Consider the following 15,859-nt stretch of genomic DNA (forward strand, 5'->3'; position numbering starts at 1 on the left):
ACGCAAGCAGTCAGGCTAAAAGATGCCATGCTGTGCTTGAGTTGGTCTGTCTAGGGGACAGGAGCCACACTGTGGCAGAGATTCTGTCAGCTCTGCAGGGGCAGGCTCAGAGGTTGTTGACACCACGCTAGCTTCAGCCAGGAATAGTTGTATGCTACAATGGCAGCAACCACCTTCTCTCCGCCCTCTGACAAGAACACTTGACCCAGGTTCCATGTTTGGCACACATCCTAAATTTGGTGTTGAAGCGGTTCTTGAGCAGGTACCCAGGCTTACAGGATCTCCTGAGGCAGGCCAGAAAAGACTGTGGTCATTTCTGCCAGTCATACAATGCCAGTGCTTGGCTGGCTGACATTCAGAGGGAATGCAACCTGCCCACCAACCGCCTCATGCCCACCAGGTGGAACTTAACGTTGGCAATGCTGCAGCAACTGTACACACAGCAGAGGTCCATCAATGAGTACCTGTGCGAGTATGGCACCAGGACAGGATCAGGGTAGCTTGGCTCCTTTTTGCCATGCCAGTGGCCACTGAGCAAGGATGCATGCACTGTCCTGTCACCATTTGAGGAGGCCACAAGGATGGTGAGTAGGGATGAGCTTCGAGTTCGAGTCAAACTCATGTTCGACTTGAATATTGGCTGTTCGCCAGTTCGCCGAATAGCGAACAATTTGGGGTGTTCGTGGCAAATTCGAATGCCGCGGAACACCCTTTAAAAGTCTATGGGAGAAATCAAAAGTGCTAATTTTAAAGGCTTATATTCATGGTATTGTCATAAAAAGTGTTTGGGGACCTAGGTCCTGCCCCAGGGGACATGGATCAATGCAAAAAAAAGTTTTAAAAACTGAAGTTTTTTCGGGAGCAGTGATTTTAATAATGCTTAAAGTGAAATAATAAAAGTGTAATATCCCTTTATTTCATACCTGGGGGGTGTCTATAGTATGCCTGTAAAGGGGCGCATGTTTCCTGTGTTTAGAACAGTCTGATAGCAAAATGACATTTCAAAGAAAAAAAAAGTCATTTAAACTAATAGCGGCTATTAATGAATTGCCGGTCTGACAATACACATAAAAGTTCATTGATAAAAACGGCATGGGAATTCCCCACAAGGCAACCCCGGAACAAAATTTAAAAAAAAAATGGCGTGGGGTCCCCCTCAAAATCTATACCAGACCCTACAGGTCTGGTATGGATTTTGAGGGGAACCCCACGCCAAAATTTTTTTAAAAAACGGCGTGGGGTCCCCCCAAAAATCCATGCCAGACCCTTATTTGGGTTATCTATAGCACGTAGGCCGCAGGAAAAGAGGGGGGGATGAAAGAGCGGCCCCCCTCCTGAACTGTACCAGGCCACATGCCCTCAACATTGGGAGGGTGCTTTGGGGTAGCCCCCCAAAACACCTTGTCCCCATGTTGAGGACAAGGGCCTCATCCCCACAACTCTTGGCCGGTGGTTGTGGGGGTCTGTGGGCGGGGGGCTTATCGGAATCTGGAAGCCCCCTTTAACAGGGGGACCCCCAGATCCCGGCCCTCGCCCCCTGTGTGAAATGGTAAGGGGGTACAAAAGTACCCCAACCATTTCACAAAAAAAGTGTCAAAAATGTTAAAAATATGACTGACAAGAGACAGCTTTTGACAATTCCTTTATTTAAATGCTCCTTTTCCTTCTCCTTGAGCCGCCCGAGGGGAAGAAGACGCCGACGCCATGGAGGAAGAAACCGAAGGAAGATAGAAGAAGCATTTAAATAAAGGAATTGTCAAAAACTGTCTCTTGTCATTTTTGACACTTTTTTTAGTAAAATGGTAGGGGAGTACTTTTGTACCCCCTTACCATTTCACACAGGGGGGAGGGCCGGGATCTGGGGTCCCCTTGTTAAAGGGGGCTTCCAGATTCCGATAAGCCCCCCACCCGCAGACACCCACAACCACTGGCCAGGGTTGGGGGGATGAGGCCCTTGTCCTCATCAACATGGGGACAAGGTGTTTTGGGGGTTACCCCAAAGCACCCTCCCAATGTTGAGGGCATGTGGCCTGGTACGGTTCAGGAGGGGAGGCGCTCTCTCATCCCCCCCCTCTTTTCCTGCGGCCTGCCAGGTTGCGTGCTCGGATAAGGGACTGGTATGGATTTTTAGGGGGACCCCACACCATTTTTTTAAGAAAATTTTGGCCGGGGTTCCCCTTAATATCCATACCAGACCTGAAGGGCCTGGTATGGAATTTAGGGGGACCCCCCACGTCTTTTTTTTTTTTTTTTAATTTTGGTTCGGTGTTCCCCTGTGGGGAATTCCCATGCTGTTTTTATCAATGAACTTCTACGTGTATTGTCGGACTGGCAATTCATTAATAGCCGCGAGTAGTTTTAAATGACTTTTTTTCCTTTGAAATGTCATTTTGCTGTCAGACTGTTCTAAAAACGGGAAACATGCGCCCCTTTACAGGCACACTATAGACACCCCCCAGGTATGAAATTTAAAGGGATATTACACTTTTATTGTTTCACTTTAAGCATTATAAAATCACTGCTCCCAAAAAAATGGCCATTTTTAAAACTTTTTTTGCATTGATCCATGTCCCCTGGGGCAGGACCCAGGTCCCCAAACACTTTTTATGACAATAACTTGCATATAAGCCTTTAAAATTAGCACTTTTGATTATTCAACGGTGTTAGCGTGTTCAAACAAATTTTTTGCTTGTTCGCATGTTCTGGTGCGAACTGAACAGAGGGGTGTTCGGCTCATCCCTAATGGTAAGCAGCGACAAAGCATGCATCAGTGACACTGTCCCGCTAGTCTTCCTGTTGGAGCACACACTTCATGGAATCATGGACAGGGCACTTGAGGCAGAACAGCGGGAGGAAGAGGAGGACTTCCTTACCTCTCAAGGCCCCTTTATAGAATTCCTGATAGCATATTTATTCCTAGATAGCATTCCTGCGGGCCCGCCAAACACACAGGAAGAGGAGGAGGATTGTGTCAGCATGGATATAGAGGATAGCACTTAGCAGCAGACTTTAAGGAATGGTTTTCAGTCCCCAGAAACCCAAGGAGTTGTACGTGGCTGGGAGGAGGTAGTTACGAATCATGTGATCCTTAGGGACCCAGAGGACTCAGAATCAAATGCCTCTGCAAATTTGCACTGCATGGCCTCCCTGATTCTGTCAAGCCTGCGTAAGGACCCTAGGATTCGTAGGATAATTACTGGCTGGCAAGCCTTCTTGATCCATGTTACAAGAGCAAGGTTGCAGAACTCATCCTGCCTTTGCAGAGGGAGCAGAGGATGAAACATCTTCAGGAGGCCTTGAAGAAAGGTTTGTGCAATGCATATCCAGACCCTGTGAGGTTACAATTTCCTGGTGCTCAGTCCAGTACCAGGTACTTCCAGATATGGTGTAGTCGTGGAGAGGAAGGGGAGGAGTTGTGGTATGTAGCAGGCTCACTCTGAGCACCTGAGCCCTGTCTCCACCCGACCACCCATCCAGCTGAAGTGTCAGCAGTGCTGGAGGTATGGAGGAGTAAGGCGCTGGGAAGTCTGAATGGCTCTTTGCAGGGGATAGCTGCCTGATCTGTCTGTCAGCACGGCGCCCTCCCTCCCTTCTCCAAGGCTTCCCACCTGCTTTCTGCCCCGCTGCACTGAGAGTAGGGATGAGCCGAATACCCCCCGGTTCGCACCAGAACCTGCGAACGGACTGACAATTCGCATGAACGTTAGAACCCCATTGACGTCTATGGGACTCAAACGTTCAAAATCAAAAGTGCTCATTTTAAAGGCTAATTTGCATGGTATTGTCCTAAAAAGGGTTTGGGGACCCGGGTCCTGCCCCAGGGGACATGTATCAATGCAAAAAAAACTTTTAAAAACGGCCATTTTTTCGGGAGCAGTGATTTTGATGATGCTTAAAGTAAAAAAAAAGTGAAATATTCCTTTAAATATCGTACCTGGGGGGTGTCTATAGTATGCCTGTAAAGTGGCGCGTGTTTCCCGTGCTTAGAACAGTCCCTGCACAAAATGTCATTTTTAAAGGAAAAAAAGTCATTTAAAACTGCTTGCGGCTTTAATGTAATGTCGGGTCCTGGCAATATGGATGAAAATCAGTGAGACAAATGGCATGGGTACCCCCCAGTCCATTACCAGGCCCTTTGGGTCTTGTATGGATATTAAGAGGAACCCCGCACCCAAATTAAAAAAGGAAACGGCAATATACAGGCTCTGTACTCTGAACAGCAGTATACAGGTGGTGCAAACAACACAGGGACTGTAGGTTTGTTGTTAAGTAGAATCTGTTTTGTAATTTTGAACTGGTACATTTTTAACGTGTTTAGCTCCAGCCAAAAAATCTATTTTAAGCTTTTTGGAAAACATAGGGAAGGGTTATCACCCCTGTGACATTTGTATTGCAGTCTGTGCTCCTCTTCAGAAGATTTCACCTCCTTTTTGTCCCAATGACAAATGTTTTTTGAAAATTTGGGTTTTTTTGTGAAACAAGGATTAATGATAAAGCATCAGTGGAAAGGAGAAATGTTTTTCCCATATTAACTCTTACAGGAGAGAATTTGCCTTCCTAGGGGTAGATTTCATCTCACTTCTTGTTGTCTCCTTCCGTTTGCAAGTAGGAGTCGTTTGTAAGTTGGATGTTTGAAAGTAGGGGCCTGCCCTATATACTCAGCAGAAATTTGGGCCTTAGGTGTTGTTGTGGCCACAACACTGTAAGCCCTCACAGGGCCCTGCTGTGAAATATTAGATCAAGAATTCTAATTACATGCCCCTGTTGAACAGGGGCTGAAAAATTGGGCCTTAGGCACTGGTGCCACAACACTGCAACCCCTCACAGATACTCTAGTTGGAACGCAGGAACGAGCCCTGCTGCAAAGTATTGCATCAAAAATTGTAATTACATGCCCCTGTTAAACAGGGGATGAAAAATTGGGCCTTAGGCACTGGTGGCGGTGCCCAGAACCAAAAATGTTCTTACAAGCAATCAGCGTGATCATTGAGGAGGAAGAGGATAATTACTCAGGATAGTCACTCAGCATCAGCATAGGCAGTCTTTGAAAGGATCTGAGATTTCAAAAAAAATTATTCGGTTACATCAGCATCAGGTGCTTGGTAGCTGGTGGTGATCCAAGACTGATTCATTTTTATGAAGGTCAGTCGATCGACCGAGTCGGTGGACAGATGCACCCTGTGATCGGTTACAAAGCCTCCAGCAGCACTGAATGTGCATTCCGAAAGAACGCTGGATGCAGGACAGGCCAGTAGCTCAATTGCATACTGTGCAAGCTCTGGCCAGTGATCCATCCTCAAGACCCAGTAACCCAGAGGATTTTTCGGTGGGAAAGGTCTCCAAGTCAGATCTTGCCCCTAGGTATTCCTGCACCATGTAAAACAGACGCTGGCGATGATTGCTGGAACCGATCATACCTTGGGGCTGCGGACTAAAAAATTGTCTGACGCATTGGTCAGACAGCCACCTTCTCCACCGCTCCTTCTTTGACCGAAGCCTCAGCAATACGTTGTCCAGAAACAGGAGTTTGTAACCTCCCAGTGTCTGGGAACGCATTGCGCAGACCTTTCTGCAAGGCCTCCTGAAGATTTTTCATCCTCTGCTCCCTCTGCAACGGCAAGATAAGGTCCGCAACCTTACCCTTGTAACATGGATCAAGGAGGGTTGCCAGCCAGTATTGGTCCTTCTCCTTGATACCACGAATACGAGGATCCTTACGCAGGCTTTGCAGGATCAGGGAGGCCATGCAGCATAGGTTTGCTGAGGCATTCGGTCCGGAGTCCTCTGGGTCACTAAGGATGACATGGTCCGCAGCCATCTCCTCCCAGCCACGTACAAGTCCATGTGTTTCTTGGGACTGATCCCTTAAAGACTGCTGCTGATGCTGAGTGCCAGGCTCCACCTCCATACAGACACAATCCTCCTCCTCTTTCCTCCTCTTCCTGTGTGATCGGCGGGCATGCAGGAACACTGTCTGGATAAAGGGGGCCTTGAGAGCTAAGGAAGTCCTCCTCTTCCTGCCTCTGTTCTGCCTCAAGAGCCCTGTCCATTATTCCACGCAGCATGTGCTCCAACAGGTGGACAAGGGGGACAGTGTCACTGATGCATGCACTGTCACTGCTCACCATCCTTGTGGCCTCCTCAAATGGTGACAGGACAGTGCATGCATCCCTGATCATGGCCCACTGGAGTGGGGAAAAAAAACAAGCTCCCCTGACCCTGTCCTGGTGCCATAGTCGCACAGGTACTCATTGATGGCCCTCTGCTGCGTGTGCAGCCACTGCAGCATGGCTAACGTTGAGTTCCACCTGGTGGGCATGTCACAGATTAGGCGGTTCTTGGGCAGGTTAAACTCCTTTTGGAGGTCTGCCAGCCGAGCACTGGCATTATATGACCGGTGGAAATGCACACAGACTTTCCTGGCCTGCCTCAGGACATCCTGTAAGCCCGGGTACCTGCCCAAGAACTGCTGCACCACCAAGTTAAGGACATGAGCCAAACAGGGCACATGGGTCATTTGTCCCTGTCGGAGGGCAGAGAGGAGGTTGGTGCCATTGTCGCAAACCATCATTCCTGCCTTAAGTTGGCGTGGCGTCAACCACCTCTGAACCTGCCCCTGCAGAGCTGACAGAACCTCTGCCCCAGTGTGGCTCCTGTCCCCCAAGCACACCAGCTCAAGCACCGCATGGCATCTTTTGGCCTGCGTACTTGCGTAGCCCCTTGAACGGCTACAGAGCACCGCTGGTTCCGAGGACAAAGCACAGGAAGAGGCCATGGAGGAAGAAGAAGAGGAGGGGGTGGAGGAGAGAGGTGTGTCACAATCATTAGTAGTGGCATTTTGGAGACGTGGTGGTGGAACAACCTCCAAAGCAGATTGCCCACAAGTACTTGGCTGTGACACACCTAATTCTACACCTTCATTCCTCTCAGTGCAGGTCTCAAAGAGGACTGAAGGTATAGTGAGGTTGGAGATCTCAGCTGATGAGGAGCAAGGAAAGGTCCTCTTTGTTCTTTGGTGTGGGTCTTTTAGATACGCTTGCCAACGATCTGCATGGCAGGTCAACATATGTCTGGTCAAGCATGTGGTGCCCAAGCGGGAGATGTTTTGGCCACGCGACATACGCTTGAGACATATGTTGCAAATAGCAGCGGTGCGATCTGATGCACTCGTCTCAAAAAAGGCCCACACCAAAGAACTTTTGGAATAATGTGCAGAGACAGCAGCGCCCTGCAAATGCGGAGCTTTGGGGTGTGATGCAGTCAGTGTGCTGCCCTTAGGCTGGCCCCTGGAGGGCATCCTGCCTCGTTGGTGATGTGCCTCCTCCTCCTCCTCCTCTCTCCTATCAGGCACCCACGTTGAGTCAGTGACCTCATCATCCCCTCCCTCCTCATCACTGGAGCAAACCTGGCAGTATGCTGCAGCAGGGGGAGCATGACTGCCAGATTGCTGTCCTTCTTGGGCACCCCCTCTGTCCGTGCTCATGTTACTCCCTTCATCTAGCTCAGTATCATCATCAGAGCCTTCTAAACGCTGGGCATCCTCCTGGAGCATGTACCCAACACTGTGGTCAAACAATTCGAGGGACTCCTCAGGCGGACATGGTGGGGCTAGGGAAGGAGTCACTGATGCCATTAAGCTGAGGGAAGAGGCTGCGTTGGCAGCTGCTTTGCCAGACAAAGTACCCTGAGCATATGGGTGAGAGAGGATCAGGAGGATGAGGACGGCTTGGTCATCCACTCGACCAAGTCTTCCGCATGTTGTGGCTCAACACGGCCAGCTGCCGAAAAAGAGGCCAAGCATGTCCAACGGCCATGTGCTGATGAGGATGCACCGTCTCCACGACCAGCACTGTTGCCTCTAGACACAGAGCCTGCTTGCCCTCTTTTATTGGCTTGTGACTGTCTGCCTCTGCTTGTTGGCCTTCCAGACATACTAATGGCCTGTAGCTGCACTAAGCTGGGATAGATATATATTAATATAATATAATATAATATAATATAATATACTGATACTGCAGCTAGCAAAATCAACTGCCTGCCTGTTGTATGAGAACACCACCAACCTTCTACAGGTAGCTTTAGCTGAACACTGTGCAGAGCTCGCAAAAAAATAACTTGTAGCTTATTTAGCTGCCTGCGGTAGTGATAGGATCAGGAAAACACCACCAACCTTCTACAGGTAGCTTTAGCTGAACACTGTGCAGAGCTCGCACTACACTAACTTGTAGTTTTAGCTGAACACTGTGAGGAGGACGCACTACACTAACTTGTAGTTTTAGCTGAACACTGTGAGGAGGACGCACTACACTAACTTGTAGCTTTAGCTGAACACTGTGCAGAGGTCGCACTACACTAACTTGTAGTTTTAGCTGAACACTGTGAGGAGGACGCACTACACTAACTTGTAGCTTTAGCTGAACACTGTGAGGAGGATGCACTACCCTAACTTGTAGCTTTAGCTGAACACTGTGCAGAGGTCACACTAAACTAACTTGTAGCTTTAACTGAACACTGTGAGGAGGACGCACCTCACTAACTGTAAATAGTCTAGCTGCCTGACTGTGGTACTAATAGGATCAAAAGAACACCAGCAATTTTCTTCAGGTAGCTGTAAACATGGGTTCTACTCGAACACGAAGCTCATCCCTAACTGAGAGGAACGGAGGAGCTGTGGACACCTGGAGCTCTGTGGAGGACAATCCATTGCAGGAACTGGCAGCACAGTACCTCTTTTATGAAGGAAAACCGAGGGCATGGGACACTGGTACAGACCCAGAAAGGACATGGATGCTGGGCAGCTGCCCCTCCTTCACCCCCCCATCGGCTGAGAGGATGCGGTAATGTAAAAGCTGAAATACAAATAACATACTGAGCGTCTGTCTGCTTAAAACTGCATGGGAAAATAACTGACACCTGACATCTGATTGTCTGCTTGCTAAATGCTGCTGAGCTATCTGAAATCTGTTGCTTCTGACATTACCTGCTATGGCTAAATGCCTAAGTGCCTTTAACCATTGGAAATCTTCATGGATTCTTAAATGACTGTTTAAATAACTGTGATTAAATGCTACTGAGCGACCTGATTTTCTTTTGCAAGTTGCTGCTCCTACTATTGCCTGCTGCAGATAAGTACTTTCACTTACACAGTGAAAGATTTATGTGCCTAGAACTTAAAGAAATCGCTGCTACCTGCTTATCCGCTTGCTAATCGCTAACTATTGCTGGGCTATCTGGTCCTGTTTTTCACAAATTGCTGCTTTGTATTCTTTAGCAAGAGGCTAAATGCCCCTATTTCTGGAAAATCCCTGTGGTTTCTTAAATGACTGATTATAAAGATGCTGAGGGATCTGATCTTACCTGTTAAATTGCTGCTCTGCCTATTACAGATAAAGAGCTTCAAATCGCTGGAAACTCTCATTAATAACTATTACCAGCAATGATTGAGGAGTATCTACGGCAGTCATTCTATTGTGAACACCATTGACAGATATGTGCTGCGATTCTCTTTCTTTTTTTTTCCCTAGCAAAGCTATTGCTGGCTGCGAATAACCACCATTATTTTTGCCAATCAATTTGTCACTCAATTTAGCTTTGTGTGGGTGGAGGATTGCGGACATTTACCTGCTTTACCTGCTATCAAAGGATGTGGTGGTCCTTTTTTTTTTTTCTTCTTTGAAGAGTGCCATCGTTTAATGACAAACACAGCTTCCTTCCCTTTTTTCTGGGGGGAATAATATTACTAGAAGGTGGACGAGAAATATGGCTACATGTTAAGTATAACTGGGGCTGAGAACCGAAGGATTACCTACTTCTTCTACTCTTTACTGGGTCCGAAGTTTGGTGGGGGTAATATGTATTGCTATTCTCTATGAATAATTATTGCTACATATTCTGCAAATTCTACCAAGGATCTTAAAAGCATAATGGCCCACGGATAATATATGTGGATAAACACCACCTACCGGTAATTATTCAGTGAAGGGACCTCAGCGGAGAAATCCTAACCCCTATCTTAACAGGAATTTTGTCCAGGTAGAGCTAATCACAATGAGGGGGAAATCAAACAAAACAGTAAAAGGGGGCTCACCTGCTGTTAGCCCAGGGGGTATTCAGCGATTTATGACTGTAGACACGAGCCTGGTGGAGAATGGGCACAGTAGCCCTAGGCAGACAACTGCAACACGGGCCGGGGCTGGTAAACCCAAAGTGACAGCTGAAGAGACTAAAGTGGGTAAAACTAATGACACGTCTGTCACACTGTCAAGAAATGCGGGGGAAAGCTCCCAAGGAGGCGCTAAGATGCCTAATGGGGATCAGAAGAGGAAAGGAGGGGCGTCCCTTGGGATTTAAGAGGACCTAGGGCCAGACGTGGCCCAAGCAAACCTAAGTCAAATTAAAGAGATGCTGACCGAGACACTATCTAAAGTTGAAATATCATTGAAAGCGGATATAGCAGCAGTGAGAGCAGATATTGGGAAGGTTCTCGGTCGAGTAGAAGAAATAGAGGAGAGAATGGAATATGACCAAAAACTGGTGGAAATAAATATGCAAATGGAATCCCTCCAGAAAACGAATAGGTTGCTCCTATATAAAATCGAGGACCAGGAAAATAGAAGCTGAAGAAAAAGCCTGAGGATAAGAGGAATAGCAGAGAAATATAAAAATGATGAATTAAGTAAAGTGATGCAGGATTTGTTTAACCCCATGCTAGGGAGAGAGGAAGTTGAAACATTGAAGCTGGACAGGGTCCATAGGATCACAAGATATCAACCCAAGGTGGACGACAATCCAAGAGACGTAATAGTAAGGTTCCACTATTATGAAGAGAAAGCTAAAATTATGGAAAATATCTGGAAGATGGCTGGAATCTCATATGAAGGAACTGAACTGCAAGTATTCTCAGATTTATTGGGAGAAACATTGGCAAGAAGAAGACTCCTTAAACCATTAACAGAACAAATGCGGGCATTAAATGTACCATACCAATGGGGATTCCCAGCTTGTCTCAAAGGGAAAAGGGACTGTCGCAGTGCAGTTCTGAGATTTCCTGAAGATCTCCCAGACTTTTGCAGTAAACTGGACCTCCCTCCTCCGGCCTTGCCGGGCTGGGAGGAGAATGATGGAATAGTGGTACCTTTTAGTAATATGCAATGGATACGCAGCCGGGGGAAGGGGGGAGGGGAGGGAGTAGAGTGTGATTATTGTCCTCACTCCTGAAGGAGTGAGGGAAGAAGGGGGGGGAAAAAGAAAAGGGAGAAAGAATAGAAGAGAAGATGGATGGTTGGGTGGAGGGGGTTGGGGGGCTGGTGGGGGGGTCAGCAACTGGAGAGCTGTTTCCCCTTAGAAGGTATGGTGACCAAATTACATCAATATAGATGCCGTTGGACCCATACACAGAACAAATATGGAATTTGTTCACCCCCTAACAGAGAGGGGTACTGGAAGGGGGGAGGGGGCAGGGGGGGTGTGGTGTGTTTTTTTTTTTTTTTTTTTTTTTCCTTCAGGTCTCTCTCTCTCCCTCCCTTTTCTTTTTCCCCTCTACCTACCTCTTTCCTGGTGGGGACACTTGGATCCCCGCGGGGGGAAGGGGAGGTAGCCATTTCCAATATGAACTATGACTACACTGAATTTAGTAACATATAATGTGAGAGGCTTAAGTACCCCAAGGAAAAAGTTTATATTAAATAGGGTACTACAGTATTATGGGGCGAATGTGGCTTGCCTTCAGGAGACACATATCTCACATTCCTCGGGGAGTAGGCTGTCTTTACGGCTCTTCCCTACATGGTTCTATGGGGACTCAACATCAAGTTACTCACGGGGGGTGGCAATAGGTTTTGACAGGAATACACTGTTTGTAATAAGGGAGCAGTTGGCTGACCCAGACGGGAGATTTCTTTTCATGAAGGGGAAACTGTTTAACATGGAGTGTACTCTGGCAAATATCTATTTTCCAAATAGAGACCCAGATAGGTTTTTGAGGAAAACCTTGAGAAAACTGTCAGAATTTAAGGAGGGGAAACTGATAGCCGCAGGAGATCTCAATATGTGCATAGACCCACGGGTAGATACCACGGGAAGCCTTCCCCGATTGTCAGCTCCGAGACGGAATAGAATAAGGAAGCTACTATTAAAGCATCAGCTTGTGGATGTCTGGAGAATTAGACATCCAGAGGCCCGTGACTACACTTTTCTATTCATCAGTACATGGGTCATTCTCTAGAATAGACTATATACTGATAGAGCATCAACTGCTTCCCTCACTCAAAGAAACGGAAATAAAAGCCATCTCTTTTTCCGACCATGCCCCAGTAATAGTACAACTGGAGGTAACATCAGGCCCTCCCACGGGTAGGAAGTGGAAACTGAATGATTCCTTGATCCAAGACTCTGAGGTGAATAGGCGAATAGAACAGGAGTTGGAGGAATTTTTTCTTATAAACGACACATCAGAAATCTCTAAGGGCACCCTGTGGGAGACCCACAAAGTCTATATAAGGGGTATTCTAATAAGCATTGGAGCAGGGAAAAAAAAGGAAAAGGGGAAAAAAGATCAATAATCTCCATAAAGAGATACATGAATTAGAACAACAGATGAGACCCAAGGGCATCTCAGAGAGGGTAGAACTTAAGAACAAAAAAGAAGAACTGGTAGTACTAATAGAGCAGGAGAAGAAACTGGCCTTTCATATAGTGGATAAAGAGAAACACCAGTGGGGCAATAAACCTGGGAAATGGTTAACGAAGGCAGTAAAGGAGAAAAAAAACGCATCTTTTATAGCTAAAATCCAAAATATGAAAGAGGAAATAGTGCATTCATCTCCAGAAATAGCAGGGGTTTTCCATTATTATCATAGTCAGCTGTATAAATGTGAGACAGACAGAAGAAAACAGAGGGAGTAAGGAAGGAATCCTAGAGTACCTGCAGGGGCTTGACCTTCCAGTGGTCCCTGAAGAGGAAATGGAGCTGCTAGATGCCCCAATAACACAGGAAGAAGTCCTAAGAGCAATTAAGGATATGGCAACGGGGAAGAGTCCTGGCCCCGATGGGTATTCTATTTCGTACTATAAGAGGTTCCAAAAGCTACTGGCCCCTAAACTATGTGATTACTTGAACGCTCTGGCAGAAGGGGAAAATCTTCGGGAAGAGGCATTGATGACCTATATTACTCTGATTTTAAAAGAGGGCAAGGACCCAATGGCACCGGAGAGCTATAGACCAATATCATTGCTAAACACCAACATAAAGATCTTTGCAAAAATAATAGCGGGAAGATTAAAACCACTTCTGCCTCGATGGGTTCACAGTGATCAGGTGGGGTTTGTAACAGGGAGGGAAGGGAAAGACAACAGTCTTAAATCCCTGTGCCTTATACATAAGGCTAGAGAGAGTGGGGACCCGGTCGTACTACTGTCGATAGATGCCGAAAAGGCCTTCGACAGAGTCGACTGGGGCTTCATGATGGGAACACTGAGGCATTTGGGAATAAAGGAAAGGATGATGCGATGGATATCTGCATTTTACTAATCACCCAACAGCTAAAATAAAAATAAATGGAAGTCTCTCTCCCTCCCTGGAACTGTTTAATGGTACAAGACAGCGCTGCCCCCTTTCACCAATGCTATTTGTACTGGCATTGGAACCCCTGCTAGCCGCAATCCGGGAAAATACCGACATAAGAGGAGTAAGAGTAGGTGATAAGGAATATAAGGTAGCTGCATATGCAGATGATATATTATTTTTTATATCACAAACCCCAGGACAACAATACCAATCGTAATAAAGGAACTGAGTAGATACGGGAAGATGACAAATTTTAAAATAAATACATCAAAGTCAGAGATTCTAAACATAACTACATCAAAAGAAGAACAGCAGGCAATTCAACCTACATTTCCCTTCGTTTGGTGTAGAGAAGAGCTTGGCTATTTAGGCGTAAAACTTACAGTATCATTGTCAATTCTCTATGCGGCTAACTATATCCCTATACTGAATAAGGTCAAAGACCAACTAAACTATCTGAGACACAAACCCTTCTCGTGGTTAGGGAGGATCAATGCTTTAAAAATGTTCATCCTGCCAAAATTAACATACATATTCCAAATGATCCCAATAAGAGTCCCACAAGCTTTCTTCGCGAAATTAAGAACTCTAGTAATAAAATATATATGGAGGCACAAACACCCTAGAATCTCATATGCAACACTTGTAAAGGGGAAACAATTAGGGGGATTATCAGCACCGGATTTTAAAAAATATTATCAGGCAATTATTATTTATTGAATAAGCCCAAAGCAAAATAGACTTATGCCGCGTACACATGACTGGACTTTACGGCATACTTTGCCCGGCGGACTTCGACGGACTTTACGCCGGACTTTCCGAATGAATGGACTTGCCTACACGCGATCAACCAAAGTCCGATGGATTCGTACGTGATGACGTACGACCGGACTAAAGCAAGGAAGTTCATAGCCAGTAGCCAATAGCTGCCCTAGCGTCGGTTTTTGTCCGTCAGACTAGCATACAGACGAGCGGACTTTTCGACCGGAATCGAGTCCATCGGATAGATTTGAAACATGTTTCAAAACTAAGTCCGTCAAACTTTTGAGAAAACAAAGTCCGCTGGAGCCCACACACGATCGAATTGTCCAACGAAATCCGCTACACCAGACCAAGTATGCCGTAAAGTCCGATTGTGTGTACGCGGCATAACGGAAAAGGGTATGGATCCCACATCAATATTGCGAATTATCAAATAGCAAAATCCACTAACAAAAAACACTTTTAGAATATGCGATTGTTTGAGTAGATTATATCACTGGCAATATAACTCCCCTTTAATTTCTTTACTAGACACAAATTATTTTAAACCTGGGAAAGATGAACACATGTATTTTATTAGATGGGCAAAGAAGGATGACATAACTTTACAAGATGTAATGATGGGAAATAGATTATGCACTTTCTCTGAATTAACACAAAAATGGGGAAACGGACCACTAGATAGATGGAGATATGCACAAATACTGCACTTTTCACAGACACTCCCCCAACCACTACGGGGAAGAGGTAATATAAGGCCTATGGAGAGGCTACTCTCTTCCCCGGGGTGCTTGGGCCAGAGTATATCTAAAATATATAAAATATTGGTAGAAGAAACAGAACCTAAATACCCACCCTATTTGGGGAAATGGGAAGAGGAAATAGGTGACCTGTGGGATGAGGAACATAGGTGTAAGATTCTTAGGGTAGCGTGCTCTACCTCTAGGAATATTAAGACAATAGAAATGTGTTATAAACTGATGGCGAGATGGTATGTTGTCCCACAAATAGTACAGAAGTATAGTGTAGAGACCTCACCAACATGCTGGAGGGGATGTGACGCCCTGGGGACCTTTGCACACCTATGGTGGGACTGTGTGAAGATCCAGCCTTATTGGGAAAGGATCATAGATGATATTTACCAAATAACAGGAGAGCATGTTCGGAAAGAGCCGTGAATATGTCTGTTTCATGATATGGATAACACAGTAGCATAATACAAGAATACCTCGGTACCCCACCTTCTGAATGCAGCCAAAAGCCTGATCCCAAGAGTGTGGAGAACTCCTGTCCCCCCCCTCAATGAAAGAATGGATAGTAAAAATAGATTGGTTGAGATCAATAGAAGAAACAATACGCAGAAGTGAAGACTCCATGGAAACATATAACAGTGTATGGAAGAGGTGGCTAGAGTTTAAAAAATCATCAGAATATATGATGATGGTGGAGTGTTAAGAGGAGTCATGAGGGTGGATGCATGGGGGGTGGGGGGAGGGAGAGAGAGAGAAGGGGGGAGGGAGGGGTGATTATGGG

The sequence above is a fragment of the Aquarana catesbeiana genome, linkage group LG04, assembly GCF_042186555.1.
Source record: "Aquarana catesbeiana isolate 2022-GZ linkage group LG04, ASM4218655v1, whole genome shotgun sequence".
Classification (NCBI taxonomy): Eukaryota; Metazoa; Chordata; class Amphibia; order Anura; family Ranidae; genus Aquarana; species Aquarana catesbeiana.